Genomic DNA, 19,934 nt, shown 5'->3' on the forward strand with positions numbered 1-19,934 from the left:
CACAATAAATGATAACTGGCCCATCTGTAGATTGATACATATCATAAAGTAGCTTATGCAACCAAGCTACCTCACATGCAACCATTGCTACACCCCTATACTTAGCCTCTGTGCTCGACAAAGGCTGTTTCTTACTACTCTAAGTGACTACAGTACTCCCAAAAGAGAACACATATCCACTGGTAGATCATCTATCAGAAATATTACCAACCCAATCAGCATCATTGTATCCATGCAACTGTATCTGAACCCCAGTCTCATAAAATAGTCCATACTCCAATGTGGACTTCACATACCTGAGTATGCATCTAGCTGCATCCAAATGCGATTTCCTTGGAGCCTACATAAACTAACTTACTAATCCAACAGCATAGCTCAAATTTGGCCTGGTAATAGTCATATAAATCAAACTTCCTACTATGCGCCTGTACATAGTAGGGTCTTCCAGAAGCTCACCTGCATCTGCGCTCAGCTTCACATTCTGCTCCAAAGAAACTGAAATAGGCTTATAGCCTGTCATCCCATATTTGGACAGCATGTCCAATCCATACTGCCTCTGCAAGAGCCGTATCCCACTTGGTGATCTAATCACCTCAATGCCCAAGAAATAACGCATCTCTCCCAAATCCTTCATCTCAAACTTCTGCTTCAATAGAATTTTCACATGAAGGATATCTTCATCACTATCACCTGTGATGATCAAATCATCAACATAAATGACAAGCAGCATAATATCTTTCTCTGTTTTTCTCACATAAAGTGAGAAATCTACCTTGGAAATATGAAAGCCAATAGTGACAAGATACTATCATATCTTGTCAGACCATGCTCTAGGTGCTTACTTTAAGCCATATATGGCTTTCTTCAACCTGCAAACAAACTCAGGATGAACAGCATGAACATAACCTAGTGGCTGCTCCATGAAGACCTCTTCTTGCAAATCACCATGCAAGAAGGCATTCTCTACATCCATATGATGTAAAGACCATCCCTTTGATGCAGCCATAGCAATGACTGCTCTTATGGTTGCCATCCTTGTAGCTGGACTGAATGTTTCTTTATAATCAATGCCATATGTCTGTGCATACCCCTTGACAACTAATCTTGCCTTGTATCTATTCACAGAACCATCTGCATTGTGCTTCACCTTATAAACCCACTTATAGCCAATTGCATTCTTGTCTTTAGGCAAAGGCACCAATTCCCATGTAGCATTTGCTTCCAAGGCATCCATTTCTTCATCCATGGCTTTCTCCCATTTTTCTTTTCCCATGGCTTGCTCAAAAGAAGTGGGTTCTAGTTCCTGTATCACTTTGACCATATAGGCATAGTGATTCGCTATAAATCCATCATATTTCAGCCTATCCACAGGATACCTAGCTCTGGTAGACCTGTGCAAAATAGGCTCACTTCCAGGTGCTCTCAAAACATCCATGGTCTTCCTTACTCCATGTGTAACAACATAAGGAATACCCAACTCATCATCAATGCTCTATTCTGAGCCACTGGATTCACCATCCACATAAGAGTGACCTACATTCACATCAAACATGGGTTGATCTACCTTCTCTTTTCCTTTTCGTGATACCTGCATACCACTATCTGCATTGCTTTGAGGAGATTCTCCTGATCTCAATCTACCTATCCATGGTAAAGTATGTAAACCACTGCTAGAGAACACTCCAGGTCCACTAATATTTTGTGATTGCTATTGTGAATTCTATGCAGCATTACCATTTTGTGCATCTACATCATCAATCACATTTACCGGTTTATACCAGCTGCTCATCTCATCGAAAACAACATCTCTACTCACTGTAAACTTACAAGTAGAAGGGTTATAGCATCTATACCCTTTCTGCTGCAGAGAATAACCAATAAAGATGCACTTCTCAGCTTTTGGATCCAACTTGGACCTCAACTCATTTGGCACATGAGCATAGGCAATGCAACCAAAAATTTTCAAATGAGAAATATCTGGTTTCTTACCAGTATACATCTCCTCTGGTGTCATGCCATGTATTGCTGCCGTGGGAGTCCTGTTCATTATGTAAACTACTATAGCAACTACTTCAGCCCAATAAATATCTGGTAGGTCTTTTTCATTTAGCATGGCCCGAGATACCTCTCCAATATGCCTGTTTTTCCTTTCTACAAGTCCATTTTGCTATGGGGTATGACTGCATGAATATTGCTGCTTTATGCCATGCTCCTGCAAGATCCTTGCAAACTCATTTGAGAGGTACTCTCCCCCTCCATCTGACCTTAGGCATTTTATTTATAGGCCTGTTTCTTTTTCAACCATAGCTTTAAAAGCTTTGAAATGCCCAAAAATTTCACTTTTCTTTTTCATAAAATACACCCAAACTTTTCTGCTATAGTCATCAATAAAAGTGACAAAATAATGACAGCCTCCAATAGATGCAGCTTTAGGAGTCCACACATCAGAGTGGATTAATTCCAATGGCTTCTTACTCTCTTGAAGATGTCTAGGAAATGGTTTCCTTGCCTATTTTCCAAATTGACAGGCTTCACATAACTTATGCATTTCTGCAACCTTGAATTTAGGCAATCCTACAACAATATTTTGGGCCTGCATTGATTTAAGTCATTGTACATTAACATGACCAATGCGTTTATGCCAGATACCAATATCTGCAACTACATCGGTCCCATGTGCAAACATTTCTGCACTCAATTCAAGCATGTCTGCATCCAATGTAAACATCCTGCCCTTCTTCTTTCCTTTTGCTATCAAGCGACTGTTATTTTCCATATCCTCAACAAAGCATCCATGAGGATTAAATCTGACCTGCAAGCCCTACTCAACCATTTGACTAATAGAAACCAAGTTCTTGGTGATATTCGAGACATGAAATACATCAGACAGGTATTTCTTTTTCCCATCCTGCATAGACAAAGGAATTTTACCAATCTGCACAATAGGATGTGCAGTATCATCACCAGTCTCCACAAATCTTGGTCTTTCCATTTTCCTTGAATCTTGCATCCATTTTGCATGACCTATCATGTGGTTTGATGCACCTGAGTCAACATACCACACATCATTGCTTTCTTCTGGACTTGTCATAGAATTGGTCATGTGATGCACCATAAACAGATGCTCATTTCTGTCATCACCCTGTCTACTAGAAGATGCATAATTCCCTTGCTGCAATTTTCCATTCATGATGTCATTCTGCTTTTTATAGTAGTCTTTAGCCATATGACCCATTTTACCACAGTAGTAGCATTCAACATTGTTGTTTGCATTTTGGCCTCTCTACCATCCACCACGACCTCTTTGGCTCCCTCTACCTCTAGAGTTACCACGTCCTCCTCCATAGGACTGGTTTTCTTGAGTTTGCTACATATTTTGATTTCTAACACGGCCTCTAGATCGGCCTGCTCTACCTCTGCCTCTACCTCCTCCAGCATTTGAGTAAAAGATAGTTTCTTTTGAAGTTCCTCCTGAAGAAGATGCACCACCATTTCTCTGCTCTTCAGAAATTAGAAGAGCAAACAACACCTCAAAATTAGGAAATTTTTCATCGACGGCAATGGATGTCCGGAACTATGCATAATCCTTTCCTAGACCATTCAAGGTCACAGAAACTAAATCATCATCTTCCACTGGTGACCCAATGGAAGCAAGTGCATCTGCAATTTTCTTCACTTTCATGTGGTAGTCATTGATGCTCATATTTTCTCTCTGCACATTATGCAACTCCTGCTTGAGCTGCATTTTCTTGGCTTGTGTATTTGTGCTGTACATTTTTGCCAAAGTATCCCATGCCTCCTTTGGCATACTTGCATCCTGAATATGCACAATCATAGAATCTGAAATACTGATAGACAGCCAGTACATAACTTTCCTGGCTCTCTCAAGCCATCCTTTAAATGCCTGCATTTCCTATTGATTGGGAACATTAGGAAGAACTGGTTCTTCTTCATTTCCTATAATGAACTCCCAATAGCCTTTTCCCATAAGGAAATTCGTCATTCTAAACTTCCATGCTTGGAAGTTATTCTTGTCAAGCTTTTCAGTGACAATCTGTGAAAGAGAATCAGACGCCATTACAGAACACTACAAAATATTCTATCACTGCAAAAAACACACGCTTTTGCCTCATAAGAGCAAATTTGCAAAACTGACAAAAGTGATATTTGACCACACAGTCACTTCCTAGTGACGATTTTGCATCAACAGGCAATAAGGATGATTTTGTAACTCCCAATATCTCTGCGCACAGGCATACGATGCAATTTCTATGGCAACTTTTCACTAACCTGCGGAGCAGTGGTCGCATAACAAAAACAAGGCCTTTTTCTCAGTGCTTGTGGAGAACTTTTGCCTCCAAAACGGGCCCCGAAATGGCCTCGAATCAGAAAAATAAATTCACTAAGGGCTTTGCCCTTATCCACAGCATATATTGCCCTCTCACCACACCGCAAAGGGCATCTCAATCTGAGACAATGCACTCTTGCACTTTTTGGCTGTGCTACCTACAGAGGTTTGCTCCCAAACTCGAACAAGGAAAGCAACACTGGTCCTCTTACCAGGACACCGCAAACTTGGTTTGCTTTCTTGAGATCCTTACCACAAACCAGGCTCTGATACCATGTGAAGATAGTGGGAGAGAAGGAAGGAGTCTCACTTGCGGCTTTCTCACATACGCAATGGGGGAATACACACAAAGGTGGAGGCTGAAAACAGTTTTCCTCTTCTTAGTTGTGAAAGCCAAAAGAACTCAAGTACAAAGAAATAGAAGAACCCTATATGTGGGTCTCAAAACAAACTCAGCTAACTAAGGTGGCATACTAACTGAGCCACGAACTAGAGTACATAAGGATAGCTGTCATCCAGCTATTATTCATGGGCAGTGTACCAACCGCATCTGTAGCTAACAAGTCGGTGACATAAATGCACAACGGTCACCCTGGCATATCACGAGTGGAGCTCGATATCTCAACACAACTCACCTCTCTAAATTTATTAAATTCGTTTTTACTTTTTTGGAAGTCTAACTTATAATATACAATAAATATCTCATGATGAGAATCTAATAATGATATCATTCTTGTGTTCCATCACTTTATTTTATAGATTTCAATGTACTCAAAATCTATCGTCTCACATGTCTTGCATTATTGTCTTGCATCTGCAAGTCTAACTTATTATATAAAATAAATATCTCATGATGAGATTCTAATAATTATATCATTCTTTTGTTCCATCACTTTATTATATAGATTTCAATGTACTCAAAATTTATCGTCTCACATGTCTCGCATTACAGTCTTGCATTTGTTACTTCACACAATCTAGTCATCTCAACTTCTCCCAATTCTTTATTCTAAATCTTTTATCTCACATTATGATTTTGTAGTTCTATAAATCCCTCTCTAGTCGTTCGTCTTCTACATCTCTCCAGCAACAAACACTTCTTCCACTTTGCTCTCGTTATCGTACTCCTCTCCTCAAGCTTACTCCTTCCATCTTGCCCACATCTTACCTCCTCTCCTCAAGCCTAGTCCTCCCATCTTGCCTTACCTCATCTCGTTACCTTCCTCCTCTCATTTCCATGGATCTTTTGGAAGTCATCGATTCCATCAAGCAAGCCATTAGCACCAGCAAAGAATGGATTACCGAGAACCAGGGGAAGAGGGAGGAGAGAAAGAGAAATCCATCTCCATTAACCGAGTATGAGAAGGACGAGTTTTCTTTTCTGAAGGGCTTAGAGAAGGAGGAGAGAGGAAAAATAAGTATGGCTACTAGTGAAATAGATAAATTGCATTCATATAGGAGAGAGCTAGCAGACTTTCAAAGTGAGATATCTCATGTGTGGTTTGTTATGAAAGATTTCCACCCCAGGAAGCTCAAGCCATTCGGAATAAACAAAGTGCTATACAGGAGAAAATCCATAATTCCTTACTTCTCTTCTGTAGTTTTAACTACATCAATGATGATGAGATGAACTCAGCCCTTGAATGGGTTGAATGTAGGATTTCAAGAGAAAATAGATTTGCCTTCCAGTGAGAGGCTTATTGTAACTTTTGGTGTTGGTCAACACCTTTATAAATATTGTGAGATTTTGCTACGTCTAGTTGTAACTTTTGAAGATGTTTCCTAAACACCATTATAAATATTAAGAGAGTTTACAACTACTGAATCTTATTTTTTGGTGTAACTTATCTAAGGCTTATTGGAACTTTTGGTGTTTGTCAACACCTTTATATATATTGTGAGAGTTCCCTTAATACTGTAACTTTTGAAGGTGTTTGTTAACATCATTATAAATATTAAGAGTGTTTACAACTGTTGAATCTTATTTGTTTTTATGTTTTCATCTGTGCTCTGAAGATTGGGTTTTTTCTTAAATCCAAAAACTAATCCAAAAGTATATGTAAAAATGAATTTGTACATTGACAAGTCCAAAATTAATGAAATAAGTATTTATATTGTGTTTCATTATTATGCCAAGAACTAGCACAGTATTCTCTCCAAGCCAACCTTCAATTTAATGATTTGCATGGGTGTGGTGCCTAGTGACAAGTGGCAAAGCTGTGGCAAAAGGTTGCGTGATGATAAGTGGTCAGGCAGCTTAGGCCAGAGACTGCGCTGCGTGAAGTAGTGCAAAGATGCACGATGTAGTGTAAAGCTTTCATGTGTCAAGATATGTGGTGTTCTGAATAAATATATTGCATCTTATTATTACGCCAGTGTAGTATCATGACGTCAGGAAAATTTCTAGCAAGAGTGTGGGTGCATGCAAAATTCAAATATTCACCCAAGAGTGCATCGCGTCGTGGCCCCGAAATGGCCCTGAAAATAATTCTGCGACTGGCAACACCCAATCAAACATTGACCCTTGATATAAAAATTATGGGAGGTAAGTTGGTGGCCACAAGGAAGGTATAGAATGTTCCATGGTCAAAAGAATGTATGATTGCAAAAGCTTTATTCTACCTTTCATACAAAAAGGTGGTGATGCCTTGATAGGCCATGGCACTCCACACTACTTTCACTTTTTCTTAAAGGATGAAAAACCAGTGATGTAGTGATAACACTATTCTCATGATACAAAATGGGAACCTGAAGAACCTTACAGTCGTAGTCTCTTAACTTCAATTTTAAGCAAAGAAATGCATCCAACATGGACTCCCACAAAAGAATTCAACATGAAATCCAAAGGTGAAACAAGAAATACAAAATTAGGATTTAATTGTAGTTTTTACACCTGGGGCACCAACTCCCTTTAGTAAGCAAATCTATCAAAATCTTGAGTATGAGCTTAATTTAACAATATTCCATGAGTAAAAATTATTGAAATTAACATGGTTGTGTTCTACACTAAAAGAGCTTCAAATATGTCTTTCCACCTTGAAATTTGGGTAACACATGAAAAAGTTACATTACTTGCAACACAGGACAAGTCTTCTATACCAGTGAGCCTGTTCGAGTCACTTGCAACACATGACAAGTCTTCTATACCAGTGAGCTTGTTCGTCACTTGCACCACAAGACAAGTCTTCTATACCAGTGAGTATATTTGAGTCACTTGCAACACAAGAAACCTTTTCCACATCAACATCTGTTACTATAATGTCCTCAATACCTGTGAGCATGCCACTATGATACTCTTGATTACTACTATAGCTTCTTATCAATTTGGATCCCATTTGTGTTATAGTCTTTTTCTTTTGATAATATTATGTTGTGTCTTCCATGACATTGAAGGAAACTGTCTTGGGCAAACTTGATTTCAAGAAAGCTAGCCCCCATTTACAAGTGCTATGAACTTGTAGTTGATACATAGTATTATGGACATCTAAATGTGAAGTACTATCCATTGCATTTTGAATGACACGTGCACTAGTTAACTTAATTATCTCCACTATACAGAGAAAACTCTGAGCATAGCCCTTAAAGTTGCCAATTGCTAAAACTTCTCCGGAGCAAGATAATATCTCTACTTTTTCCCCCTCAAAATAAGTTTTCTTGATATCTTGAAAGTATGTCTTTGGAACAATTTCGTCTTGGTCCCAGAGTGTTCTGTGTGCTTGCATATCAAATATGTCACATTGTAAGATATCTCCCAATGTTTCAAAGTCTCCATGTGGATATTTTAAATGTACTTCAGGATTTACAATGTTGGTGATTATCACTATACATATTCTCTCACCACAATGTTGGAAATGACACACATTCATAGGATCAAGCCTATGAATTCGTCCAAAAGTCACCACTTCATTCTTCTTATATAACACCACATCCATACCCTCTGTTAGGGTGAATACCTGTTTTATGTACAAAAATAGATTAGCAACTCAAAATGAACCTAATAAATAATCGTTGAGCTTATTATTACTTAATAACTTCTATATCAAAACTAGCAGAGAAGGCATTGAACCTAAACCCTACATCCTAAACTTTAAATAATTAATACCAAAACATCTTAACCACCTTAAATCCTAAACTTTAAACATTTAATTCCTAAACCCTAAGCCCTAAATCCTAAACTCCTAAACAATAAATCTTAAACCTTAAACCCTAAACTCTAAATCCTAAACCCTAAATCTTAAATCCTAAACCCTAAACCCTAACCCTAAAATACAACCAAAATTTAATGAATTTTTTTTATTTGTGCAACAGGTTGGATAAATCCCCCAACCTATTGCTTGAGCAACAGGTTGGGGGATATATCCAACCTGTTGCACAAATCAAGAATTTTTCCTTTTTGTGCAACAATTTGATACAAGCACTTACTCCATACTTCACATCATCATTAACTGAGTTTGGAGCTTTGAAACCATATGGATCATCAGCGATTGCTAACATATAAGGACGAGCTGTCACAAATGTGTCCATATCCTCTATTCATCCTTCATGAACTGTCCAAAGAAAAGGAGGCTCATCCACATCATCTAAAATATATTTGTGTAAATTGGGAACATTTTTAATTGTTTGTTCTTGCTCTCTTCTTTTCCTCCTTGTTCGACAATGAGACAAAAACTATTTAAAGGGTTGAGAAATTTCCCTCAACTTAACATGAAGGTCTTAACATGAGGGTCTTGATTATGCATTTCATACATATTAAGTAAGACCCAAGATACTTGGAACTTAAAATGGTATCAAAGAGCTCACATTTTAAAATGTAAATTATAACATTTGACAAGAATTGAGATTGTTAATCCTTAAAAATGAAATTATTGATCTTAGAATCTCACATATGACCTTAAGCTAGAACCTAGAAAGCAAAATCCATGTTGATGAGACTAGAAGTGGATTCTAGAATTGAAAGAGTGTACATGTGACCTTAAGATGAAAACTAGAAGAAGAACCTTACAAACGTGGAGGTAGGATTCTCGAATCCACTTACACATTTTTCAAATAGAAATAAGAATCTCTTAAGCTCCTTTGGGTTACTTGAATCAGGATGGTATTTCCTAGCTTCATCCCAATCCACTACAATTCAACTTTTCTATCATAATTCTCTGCATGTGCAAATAAAATTTTTTCCTGCAAAGACAAAACTACATTTATTAAGAAGCTAAAAGCAAGTTCTTGAGTGAAAACAATTATTATAACACTTGAATGAATGAGCAAAGTAAGAAAATATACCTTTCAAATGTTGCTCCCATCTCCTCTAAGGAGATGTTTCTAGCCTTCACACGTGCTAGAACTCTTACTATTAGAGATGTATCATGAATTCCTTGCAAATATCTCTCCAAGGAGTTATCTTCATGTCTTCAGGAAGAGGCTTTATGGCTTCACCTGTCTTGGCTTTCCCATGAGAGCTAGAGGGAGCCTTCAACATCTTTTGACCTTTCAACTTTCCTTGCTCCCATAAATCAAGAATCTCTTCTTGTAGGTTCCAGACATCCCCATCATGAAATGCCAACTGAAAATAATTATCATAATGCTTGATGTTAGGCTTTTGGTCAGCACCACGTGCAATATTCTTGTGTAGGTGTAGACCACATCTCTCATAAAGCGTGACTCAAAATTTATCATTAGCGATCCGGCCTTCACTTCGTTTCTTGACCCATTCATTATGAAATAATCTAATTTTTTGAATGAAAGTCATCTATATGAAATAATCTGAGTTAACATTGTGATCCATGGATAATATTGTATACTCCTCATCAGTCAAACCCATATAAATCCAACAAATTGTTGTCTTATAACTATCAATGTGGTCATATTCTACACAAAGTTCTTTTTTTGCAAGCAATCCGTGGGTTCCACCTCGAACATAATACTTGTATAAGAATCTACATGAGACTTTATCCATGAGTTCTTTGTAGGAAATTGATCCCTGTCCACCAAAACAAGTAGTGGTAGCACCATGGCTATAGGTTTTAATTTCAATTTTCTCTTGAGGTTGGAAACATGCACTTCATTGATACGTCATAGTTGAAGTGGCCTTTTTCCTCTCTTGGGATCAATGGGAAGTAGTTCAATACAATTGATGGGTAGCTCACAAGGCAAAGGATCATCCATCTTTGTCTTCTTACACATCTCGCAAGTACCATTATCTAAATTCTCACCTTGTGGAGCTGACAAGGGTGCACCTAGACCTGAGGGCACAATCCCAGCTTCACTTAAGAGTTGTTTCTCTCTTTTTTTTCCTTTACTACCTTTTGTTATTGTGCCTTGCATAGAAGTTTCTTGAACTAGCTCCTCTTCACTCGAATCATTAGTGTCGGTGTCCACATCTTCTTGCGTCTCTTCATCTTCATCAGAAGTACTTGCAAAATCTGAACCACCAAAAATACTCTCCATGTGCTCCGAAAATGCTTGACCAAAACTCTAAAATCCAACAAGAAAATAGGAACTTTAGAAAAAGAACATGCAAATTACAGTTAGAATAACTAGGAGATGAAGAGGAAATTGTCTTACCAAACCTCTTGTTTGCATCACATCTTCAAAAAATTGTTGTGTGCTTTTGGGATTGACCTCTTGTAGCTCAAAGTCCTTTTAAAAAAGGAGTACAACAACTTCAAATGATCCTAGTTCATGCTCAACTAGAAAGAACATATTTTCTCATCTTTGATCCATTACATTTATGATATGTCCAACCCATTGGAATTGATTAGTATCACTTGATAAACCTTTATGTTTAGTCACGAACAAAAAGGTAGTACTAGGCTCAACTACTGTCCTATGAAGGCCAAGAACTCCCATGGTCAATCCAACCATGCCCATACTTTGATTTTTTATTCTTTCCCTCAAAAGAATCATCATTGCCAGTAGTTTTTGAAGCCTTTGGAGTAGGAGCCTCCATATCATTTAAAGAGCACTTACCTATACGACCTTTTATTCTTGATGGTGTCGACTGGATTTGCTGTGGAAATTGTTCTGCTACTACAAGAAGAGGCTTTTTTTAAGACACTCTGTCCCTTGTTAGCATGACCTCACTTTGCTGTAGAGACTATTCAGGTGCAAGAAGCTCTCTCCTTGATGAAGCATTTGGTGAGTTGATTGATCTTGTCTTTGCAAATGATGGACTCATGGGTGCTGCTTGCAAATGAGGAGGAGTCAGGGAGCCTGAACACCCCAACCTTCCTCTTCCATCACCTCCCACCTCAGAAGGTGATGTGTTTTTTTACATTTTGGACTTTTTATTGGAGTGGAGAAGCTGGGATTGTGATGCCATTGCCTAGAAAACAAATACTGAGATTAAGAAAACTTAAAGTATTGGAGGAAAGAGAAATCAGTGAAGAAGTGCTTGTAGGAAAAGTCACATTAGCATGCCCCATCACGAAACACTTTAGAAATTGGATTCTAGAATCCAAATTAAACAAAAGAAGTTTAAAGAAGAACTAGAGAAGTGGAAAGTAGCATGGAAGATGAAACCTAGAGTGTTGTAAAAGAACAATGAGTTGCAAATGTAAGAGATAGGATTTCAGAATCCTAGTTTGAAAGGTACAGAAATATGAAAGCACAATATTTACCAAAAAACATCTCAAAAACAAAAATTGAAGAGAACATTGCAAAATCTCTCCAAATTCACAAAAAGTTTGTGAAATTGGGAGATAATAACTACAATATTTTGACCAAATGAGCACTTTCCTCATTTTAAACATATAAAAATCGTTGCTTCCACTTGTTAAAGAAAACAAGAAAGACGCTAAATAAAGAACATTTTTCAAGAAAATCCCAAGAAATTTCAGCTTTTATAGAATTTGTAAACTAAACATGATTCTTATTGGGAATTCTCACCTCTTTGTAAAGAGCATCGATGGATGGAACTTGATAACAAGGAAGTGCTAAAATTATGTTTGTTGAATGCGGTTTTTGTGTGTTGAATGTAGAGTTAGTGAATCCAAACTGAAGGATGGAATTTGATCCACTAACACTCATGAATACATTGGAGAGGTAAAAAGGAATAGAAGATCCACGATCGTAACCACTTTCCCTTCTTCTTCTCTTTTTGACATGATTTGCAAGATTTCACAGAACCTGCTAGGTGTTTCCCCTAGGTATAGAGAACTCGGATTCTAGAATCTGATTTCATGAAAACAAAGGGGCATAGACAAGTGCAATAAACAATAGTTTGAAGCTTCCGTGTGACGTAAAAGTTGTTTGTGTTGATGTTAACATAATCATGCTGATTTTTGGGATTCTAGTATCCCAAGTATAGAGAATTGGGATTCCAGAATCCCAAGTGTAGAGAACTGGGATTGTAGAAACCAACCGTCAAAGAAATACAACAGTTGCAGAGAAGGAAAGGTAGCTTCTATGGCGCTTTTCGGACTTTTGCACTATATTCCAGATGATTGTGTTCCTCCCCAATGCAACCATGCTGTTTTTTGGAATTCTGGTATCCATGGATGCTTTTGTCGAAGCTATACTTTTATATTAATATAAAATCTTGGCGAAAGTCTATCAAGCTAAAATGTTTAATTTCACAATGTTGACAAAACATAGTATGATTTTATATATATTCTTTTGAATTTCTAAGTAAAACATGTAAATCTTGGCGGAACTTTTAAAATTTTTGCATAAAAGTTTCAAATCTTGGCGAATATTTAAATTTTTATTTTAATTAGGGCATATAAACTTTTAATGCCAATATAAAAGTTTCACTTCTTAATCAAACTAGCATGAAAAAATCATCCATGCTGGTATCCCAAGAGTAGAGAATTGGGATTCTCAAATACAACTTCAAAGAAAAACAACAGGCTTCAACAAGGCGAACATGCTTTTGACCCTTTTTGAGAATTTGCGCTGTGTTCCAACTGATTGTGTTTCGTTTTGGGATTCCAATATCCCAAGCTTACAAAATGCGGATTCTGAAATGCAAATTACTAAAAAAGAAGAGACTCCCCAAGCGGAGTGAAAATTCATAAACTGGTCATACCGTCGCTAGGGGTGTTGCCCCAAACCCCACCGTTGGGGACATTGCCCCTAGACCCCTGGGGGGCTGTTGCCCCCTGAAACCCCTGCTATCAGGTGAACTACCCACAAAACCCCCCTTGATGCTTGAAGGTTAAAAAACCTTCCACTACATGGCAAATTTTGTTTTAGGATTCCAAAATCTTTCACATCTTAGTTCGACTCTAGAAAAAATCCACTCTTCCCAAACTTTGGGATTTCTGAATCCCAAATAGAGCTAAATATTTTGTTTCTTTACAACCAATACAAGCTTTAAGGTTAGGTTCCAAATCCCAATCTTCATATGAAGTGGATTCTAGAATCCTACTTTCCTTTTCACTAGTTCTACAGAACCATTTCTTAAAAATAAGATTTCCAAGTTTTGGATTCTAGAATCCAAACTTATTTTCCTTTTGGAATGGAGGACTCATCTTGAGAAGATTTTTGTTTTTCCCTTTGGATGTTGTGTACTTTCACGTGTAATTATGTTTCAATAATTATAAACAATCGGCCCAAAGTTTACAGACAAGAATATCTCCTCATAATTAACTCTATACCTCAGACTAGCAAAATTTGTTCCTTATCTTTTCCAAATATATGAACTCTCATAAAAATTACCTTTGTGGAATCCCAAAACATTAATCACAAATTAAGTAATGTTCTCTGAAAAACTATATTTTTAGAATGTAAACTAAGCAAGACAAGTAAAAGACCAACCTTTGCGTAAAATTTGTACAAAAATGTGTGCAAGCCTCTATAGTGCTCTCGAGCTCCAATTCCAACTCTTGCAATTGAGCAATAAGGCCCTCCACCTCCTTTTAAAGCACTCTTTCTCTATTTTTAGAAAGTTTAGATATTTTTTAAATTTAAGTGATTAAATTATATTAAAAAAGGTTACACAAACTCTTTCCATATCTCTAAAGCCTCATTTACAAGGTGCAATATTTCATTTGTGTTTGGTGATAGAGTGGTAACATGGAGCTCATGAGCAGTCCTAGCAAGTCCTCCCTTTCTTGTCCATCTGATTCACAAACTTCCACTTTTAGCAAGGATATTAAAGAAATCAACCATGCCCGCTCCTCAAAGAGACTTTGATTTCGACAATCAGCATGCACATTGAGCACCGATGCCAACAATGCTAAGCAAAGAACTTTAAGAAGTGCAAGGAAGGAAAGGATACTTTCAAGAATTTCCATACGTGATGCAAGTAGAGCATTTCGTTGTAGAAAGAATTGCTTGAGGTCACTAGGATTTAAAAAAATTAAGCAAGAAATGCATCATTTCTTTGGGTTGAAAAGATGGGAACAAAATTTCTTTTTGAGAACTCCAATGAGAGCCTCCTCCTCCTTGGCAACCAAGTACTTTATTAGTGATATGATGGTTTGTAGAGCAAGCTTCATGAAAGTGTTTTCCATTGGAAACTTAAGAATGGGGAAAATAATTTCAAGCAAAGAACTTCAAGAGTTTCATCCAACTTATGGCTCTCAGGAAACACCACAACTTTCATTGTTGAGACAATGGTTTCAAAGTTTTGTCTTGCTCAATAGGGAAGTCCTCCCAAATTCTACATTTACTCATTTGCCAGATAGTTTCACAAAGAAAGAAGTCTACAATATTTATGTAGATACATTCAAGAAGAGTATGCAAGAGGTTCTCTCCCTTCCCTCATTCTTGAGAGTCTGGAGGCAATATTTCTCTCATGTGAAAATTTCTAAGAAGAACAGGTTGGGCGTTTGTCAAATTTGTGCAGAACTGAAAGCAAAAAGAGACACCACAAAGACCAAAGAAGACAAGGGTGAGTACATTAGTTTCTCTAAAGGGTTTTTAATTTTTTTTTAAGGTACATAATTGAAATTTAAAAAATATTCTCATCTTTTGTGCTTTTTTCTCATACATTGCAGAGCAAATTCAGAAAGCTTTATAGATTCATAGAGAACAACAAAGCACAGAAAGACAAAAGTTGGCAAAGCATAGGAAGAAATGTTTGGAGAAGAAAGAAAAGTACTTGGGCTTAGTCATTGATGGTATGGATCCAAAAAAAACCATGCTACCTCACTTCATATGCACTCCAAAAAATGTGAAGGAGGAAAATTTCATCCAATTGCATGTTGTTGGAGCGTTGGTGTTCAACAATGTCTTGTCATCAAGAGTGTTCATCAATTTTCCTAACATTTATAATGATCCAAACTTGACAATTACAATACTTTAAAAGATCATTGGTGGATGGCCTAGTCAATTACCACCTATTCTTTACTTGTAGCTTGACAATACAAGTAGAGAGAACAAAAATCAAGTTCTACTTGTATACTTGAACATGCTAGTGCATAGAGGGATTTTCAAAAAAAATAAAATTGGGTTCTTGTTGGTGGGACACACACATGATCAGATTGATTCAGTAGATTCTCCGTCAAACTTGCAAAGAAAAGTGTCTTTGATCTTCCACAAATTTGTAGTGTGCTACAAGATGCATATGTTCCAATGCCTGCCATTGAAATAATTGCGGAGACATATGATTTTAGATCATGTGCAACTGGACCAGGTGTCTCTATGATGCATCATTTTTGCCCCTCAATGATCATATCTTTCAACATCAATTTAAAAAAGAGAAACAGGATGAAAATACTCTCATGTGGAGCAAAAAATATTCCAACCCCGAAACTTGGCTTCCACAAGAGGGACTCAAGTTCTTATTGTCGATTCCAGCATGTGCAATAAATCGAGCTAAGCACGTTGTGTGGACAAAAATGTAAATATGTGTATCACTTGTTGTATGTTGATGGGTAGGTACATAGCTATGTACATAGCTAGTAGGTGGTGGCTTTGAGTTATAGACACTCTCATAAAAACTCTATATTGATGTAGATATTCTCTTGAGTTGGTAAATATTTTTAGCGGAGACTCTTAGGATAGGATGAGGCAAGTGTAGATGCACGAAGCATCCTAGAGCATGTAGAGTCCCTGTGTAATTGGTTTTGGGCTTGGGATATTTTTATCTTTAGATGTGTCCTTTTGTGATCCTCAATGAAGGTTTTTTCTTTCACTGAGAGAGCTTCCTGTTAATGTGGAGTTTACATTTGTGAAGTATGTGTGCCCTAGGTGAGTGCCTATGACAAGTATGTGGGTTTTCATGGGCTTGAGGAGGTTTGTCGTCACTGAAATTTGAAGTGGAGGTGCTAGATTTGTGCCTTGGTACTGGTCTTTAAAAATGGTGACGTGGCTTATATCAAAAAGGTATCCATGCAATGTGGCTACGTGAGGACGAGGGAGCAGCTTTTGGATGGCGAGGTGGCGATTGCAAGCGGCATGCTACGTGAAGGTGGCTGGGGAATGATCGAGAGGGGGGAGTGCATCGCTACGGAGGGACAGAGGATCATCACGGGAGGGGGAGTTACTGGAGAGCTCTACAGGAGGAGGCTGCTGGTGAGAGGTACTATTGGTGCGGAGGATTCTCTAGGAGGGGATGCTAGCAGGAGCCGGGGGAAGGATCGCAACAACTGTAGGTTTTTTGGTAAGGGAGGGCTATGAAGAGGAGAACGGTGAGCAGGGGAGGTTAGTGGCTGCTCTGTGGAAAGCTTGGCTGGAGAGGCTTGTGTGCAAGAAGGAGCAGACGGAAGGACAGGAGAACTAGAGGCTACGGGTTGACGAGCTGGAGGCTTTTGGTGGACGAGGGAGGAGGTGATCGTGAGCTCGGGGGAGGATTGGGCATCGCCAGAGAAAGATGCGTGGCGGTGGTCTGGAAGCTCATGAATGGGGAGGCGATGCTACTACAGGAGCCAGAGGACTTTGGATGAAAAAGGGAGCTGGGTGACGAAAGGCACGGCTATGAGCTGGTTGTAGGGATGTGAGCGCAGAGAGCTGCCTCTCTTGATGGAGCGGTTGATGGGTTCGTAGAAGGAGGCGAGTGGACAACAACCAAGAACAAGTGGCAGGGAGCATTACTACTACACAAGCTGCAGGCTTAGAAGAGACGGGAGCTTCGTGACCTCTGAGAAGAAGGGAGATCGGCTGTGCTCGTGGGGGAGCCAGAGGCAACTACGGGAATTATGGCAGAGGATTTGAAGGGGGCTTCAATCGGCCTAGCCGAGATGGTGGGTTTCAGGGAGATGGGGTTGATCACAACGAGCGAAGCTTCAGTAACTACCGCAATGGCAGTGGTTTCCAAAGTAGTTGGGGAGGCTACCTAGGTCGTGGACCCGCCTTGAATGGAGACGCGACACCTCAGGAGAGGACGCAGAAGGTTGATGCCAATTTGATGGTAGTCGAGGTCGTGGCCGTGGGCCTCTTCAATAACATAGTGTGCAAGTTTGTGACTGTTTGCTCGAATAGCCTCAAGTGCATCGTCTCTTCCAAGTTTGTCAACAAAGTGAGCATGTTATACAATTGCATGTGTTTGGTGGCTGGCTGTAGCATATCTGGTGCTCGTTGTTGAACAAGGGAAGACGCCTTGGTTGAGGTAATAGGACTATGGACTGCACAGCGGATAAGGGATTTGGATGCTTTGATAGAGGAGGCCGTAAGGCATCAGAGAAAGGCAGATGGTGTCTTGCCTTCACATTGAGTTTATGGTAATTCTCTAAGGCAGTGGGATGCTGACAGAAGGTATATGAGTCCTTATGGGCAGTGGTTTGTGAGTAGAAGGGAAACTTCAGTTATGGATGATCACGTGAAGGAGATGGGCTATATCATTTCTAGTACTTGATTTATAATCTTGGGAAAGATAAAATAGGATTTCTTACCGTGGTCAATTTGTGGGTGGTTGTCTTGTGAGTTGTGGGATTTTCAATATGAGGTGCACTTCTCAGTTGTGTCACGAGATACATGGCATCTGATATTGCATGTAAATAATGAAGAGTGGATTGATATGAGTTTGCCTGATCAGGAGAGTATTCCTAAGGAAGTTTTTTATCTGGGATTATGTAAAGATGAGGATTTGGAGTAAAAGTACATTTTGTGTGTTGCGGGTGGCTTCAATAAATGTGAACTCTGGATGTGATAGACTATAAAGCTATATATAGCTCTACTGTGTTTTTTGCATCCAACGTGCTACTCTCTTCCACAAGTGAGACAGGAAGGTCCCAAAAAGATAATTGTTCAATGGATTTTCTTCAGTGCTTGAATGAAATTAAGGAGACAGTGTGGGGTGCACATGCATATATTCCAGCAAGTACACTACAATGGTGGCACAATTTTTTTGTACAGCAAGACAGACTCATTGAGGAGTTCAGAAATGATGCAATTTAGCTCAATGTACCATTTGTGTGGGTGAAATTGAAGTTTTTAACACAAGCACCATGGATTGTAGTGCAACAGTCCATGACATGCCAATTGGAGAAGAGTTATTAGCAATGGTCCATGGAGAAACTATTGGCCCTAGAAAATCAACCAAACGTCATCTACAAGAGAAAGAAATGTGGGAAGGGAGTGTAAATGAGCTAAATGAGGGCACAATGATAGCAGTTCTTACTACTGAGATGATGAAAACAATCATCCATTTTGGTTGGCCAAAGTCACAAAGCTTACCTATGAGGGCAATGTTGTTACTACTGTGGAAGTACATTGGTGCACTAAAGGGAAAGTATGATCCAGAGATGATTAAACAAAGGAAAAAAGGAAAGAAAAGTGAAACCCATTGCCGTGTGGACATTCTTAATTTGTAGGATGTAGAAATTCTTGTGTGTGGATTTTAGTAAAAAGTTCTGGACATTTGCGCCAAAAAACCATTGATATTTTAAAGCAAAAGGTGGAAGGACTCTCCTAGTTCAATGGAAGAGATTCTTATTCTTTATAATTTGTCATGTTTTCCAATTTCAATAATACAACTCTTTTTGTAATTCAAAATTCTAGCATTTTTGGGTTCTAGAGTCAAACAAAAGTACTATTTTATGCATTCTTTTCTCATAAAAGTAGTGGTTTTTTTTTAAATTCACATGGAAATATATTTTTTGTCCCAAAATTATGAATAAAGGTACACTTTTTGGTGTTTTTCCCCAAAATGGAGTTGAGTTGTAGTTTGCATGATTTTGTTGTCTTTTTTAATAACTCGTTGTTATAGTAGAATTGAGTCAGTACCTCAAAAAGATTTTTTATTTGTTATTGATAGTTGTACATGCATAAAATATTATTTCTTGCTTGGACTCTTCCAGAATTTTTTGATTTTTTTTAACTTTTCCCCACGTTACGTTGGCCCATTGGTTGAGAGCTATTTTTCATTTTAGCCAAAAGGCCCCAAAATGACCTCCCTTTCTTCCTAATGGTTATAATGGTGATCCGACAAGCTTGCAAGAGAGTGATTGAGTGATCGAAGCTTCCTCTATTTTTGTGTATTGAGGGCCCAAAAGTGATGAATACTCGGGGTCGCAAAGGTCAAAAACTGGAGCCCCAAATCATGAATAGTCCTTGACAAGGCCAGCTGCACCCAAGGGACATTTCAGAAATTACAAGAAAGTCTTTTTCCCATCTATCACCCTTACCCCAATTCCCAAAGACCAATCCCCCATGGCAGGCCAAAAAATCGATGTCAAATTTAGGCACATGGGTAAGCGCTCAACGG

At 38.5% G+C, this 19,934-nt stretch overlaps 1 pseudogene; it reads right to left on the reverse strand.

Moving 5' to 3' along the window:
* Nucleotides 1-9,695: 9,695 nt before the first annotated feature.
* LOC147887223 (uncharacterized) lies at nucleotides 9,696-10,789 on the reverse strand (annotated as a pseudogene).
* Between the last annotated feature and the right edge of the window lie 9,145 nt (nucleotides 10,790-19,934).

The sequence above is a fragment of the Dipteris shenzhenensis genome, chromosome 23 (genome assembly GCF_047967505.1).
Source record: "Dipteris shenzhenensis isolate YYH24624 ecotype China chromosome 23, Dip_SZ_1.0, whole genome shotgun sequence".
In the NCBI taxonomy this organism is placed as follows: domain Eukaryota; kingdom Viridiplantae; phylum Streptophyta; class Polypodiopsida; order Gleicheniales; family Dipteridaceae; genus Dipteris; species Dipteris shenzhenensis.